The sequence below is a fragment of the Crinia signifera genome, chromosome 5, assembly GCF_055691185.1.
Source record: "Crinia signifera chromosome 5, ASM5569118v1, whole genome shotgun sequence".
In the NCBI taxonomy this organism is placed as follows: Eukaryota; Metazoa; Chordata; class Amphibia; order Anura; family Myobatrachidae; genus Crinia; species Crinia signifera.
The window spans coordinates 179,643,986-179,647,128 of NC_139221.1; positions in this window are offsets into that span (position 1 = coordinate 179,643,986).

Below are 3,143 nucleotides of genomic sequence, written 5' to 3' on the forward strand. Positions count from 1 at the left end.
ATTCCTAACACACTTGTGCTTGATACACATGATTACATCTGAAATATCTGTTTCATATGTCCATATGTATGTTTTGAACATCGGCAGGTGGCAGGATTACAAATCCCGGCTAAAGAGAAAGCTGTCTGAGCGTTGGAAAGCTAGCCAGAAAACTGGGGGGGGGACATTTGCCCGAACACCTACAGCTCACACCTCTAGATGAGTTGGCACAAGAGTGCATTACCATGGAGGAGATACAAGGGGTGTCGACAATGGACAGCGAACTGCAGGGGGATGAGTTTGGGGCTGAGCTAGGAGGTAAATGTTTTTTATTAATGATAACTTATTTGTATAAGGGTGAATGTGATGAAACTGATATTTTCTCCTTGCTTGACAGATAGAAATACTGAAGTTGAGACTTCTGCACCTCAAACACCTCCAAGCAATGCTGCCGACGGCACAGCACCAGTGGACAGGGCTAACCTGGAGCAGGTGCTGGGTGACATCCGTCAACAGGGACGCACAACTGTGGAAGGGCAGGCCCAGATGCTGCAGGTGATGTCCACCATTGCAGAATGCCTTCAGGGCATCCACCATGAGATGAAGCGCCTCAACGACCATCGCGACACACAAACATCAGCCCCTCAGGGTACACCAGCAGCTTCTGCCCCACCTGGGGAAGGTCAAAATCAACCCCCAATAACCAGCAGACGCAGGTCTGGTCGACCCACAAAAGGTGGTTACCAAAAACGAGGACGAAAATAATTTCATTGTGTGTTGTGATATAATTTGGCATTAAAAAAATTCACTTTTTATTGTATCTTGCATATGCAATAAAAATTATGATTACAATTAACATGTGTGACATGTGTTGTGTTGCAAAGGAAGTATCTGATATCTATGTTGCATGTGAGGTGACACATGTCGACTAATGTTCACAGGGGCAACATGCTAAATATAGCAGAGTAGAAATGACAATAGTGGTGGTATGTTACATAAGGCAAATTTATAAGGGTGGGATTTGTTTGGTTTTAGCGCATTGGTTTGGTCAAAATAACTTTAGCAACAGAAGAAGTTTGTAACTGCTAACACTTGATTGCTGGTGGTATGCAATCAGAAGTTGTGCTGAGGTAATTGTCTCATGAAATCAACCATGTATTGGTGTCAATAGTGTGCAGGTGCCATTGATTTACCCATTGATTTAGCCATTTTGTGTGTGTGTTTGCTCCGTACGAATGAGCACATTACAAGGAGCAAGGAGTGCGAAACTAAAAACCTGCTTTGAGCTGGCGAAAAGTTTTGCGTTGGAGGGGAACAATCCCTCTTGCACTCATGCAAAAGCACTCCCACCACTCATAGTGAACGCCCATGTGTACGCCCATGTGTACGCCCACTTTTGCTCATTATAATGGTCGCGCCCATGCTAACGCCCACTGCACGCCTACTACCGATGAACTCGTTCGCACGGAGAAATCTCTGCGAAAGTTTGCTTGCGAGCATTTTTTCATGACATTGCACATGCGCATTGCGCTTGCTGCACATGCGCAATGGGGGTTGCCGGGTGAAACGTGCGAATTCGCATGCTTATGCGCCAATGTGAATAAGGGCCACTGTCTCTATGGCACCTTCGGCGCGCACTGTCCCTGTTTTTAGTATTCTGAAGTGCATATACATAACTAAGGGGGTTATTCTAGTTCATTCTTTCTGACAAAATCCTTCTTAGATGGACAAAACCATGTGCACTGCGGGTGGGGCAGATGCAACTTGTGCAGAGAGAATTAGATTTGGGTGGGGTTTTTCTTCAAAGTGAGATCTATATTGCAGTGTAAAATAAAGCAGTCAGTATTTTCCCTGCACAGAAACAAAATAACTCACCCAAATCTAATTCTATCTGCACATGTTACATCTGCCCCCCTGCAGTGCACATGGTTTTGTCCATCTAAGAAGGATTTTGTCAGAAAGAATGAACTAGAATAAACCCCTAAGTCACCTATTTAGTTTGTATTGATACCCATAGGCGGTGATAGACACGCCCAATAGATGGTGATGGACACGCCTCCCCCATGGTGCACCCCCTAAGAAAATGGGCTGCGCACGCCTATGTCTGCACCTACCCCACCCGGCTTGAGCAGCATATTTTTATGGCATTGCATATATATCACAAAAAAATTAAAACACAGATAATTAATATTCACTATGCAAAGTAATACAAATCTGCTGCACTGCTAATGGTCACAGTGGAACATAATAGCATCTGCACTTTTATATTCCATTAACATTGCATAGTAAATATTAAATAAACTGTGCTTTTTTTTTTTTATTAATAACCAACTGTTTAAATATAGAGTGAGTAACCACACTTCCACACTGTCCCTTTTTTACCAACACACCTCCCTGGTACAGCCAGCACCACTATGCAGGCTCCAGGTTCCAGTCCACTCTGCCTGTATTTATCCTGCAGTCCTGCTCCTTCTAAGTGGATAGACAGTCACCACTGTAAGGACAGAACAGTGAAGGGCACATCATTGTGCACTGCGGTGCACTGGGCTTGATAAATCTAATGGGACAAAGGAGATAAAAATATGCCTGGAAAACCAGTTGAAAATAATCACAAGCCACTTTCCCCTCAGCCCCCTTATGTCTCTCTAGCCAGTGCCCCTTGTGTAGTCTCTAGCCAGCCCCTGTTCTGTCTCTCTAGCTAGGCAGTCATCCTTCTGTACTCTTTAGCCAACCTTGCTTCAGTGGCACAGCATGACTTTCTGATGTCTGGGCCAGCCTCATCCATGCTGTAATGCACTGTATAAGAACAGGCATATGTATCATAGAATGCCGCACTATTCACCAGGCTGCGATTATGCGCAGTACGCATGCATCCCATTCTCTTCACACTAGTGAGCCATCCATGCCCTGAAATTGATGTGTGTATGTGTATGTATGTATGTATGTATGTATGTATGTATGTATGTATGTATGTATGTATGTATGTTCCCTATGGAATCCAAAACGGCGTGACCGATTTTGATGAAATTTTCAGGCAATCTTCAGATTAGCCCAGTGGTGATCCTGTAAAGTTTGGTAGCGATCGGATCAACAGAAATTTTTTTATTCGCCAATTTTCACCAAAGTTGTGCAACGGAACCAGATTAACCATCAAAAAATTGTCA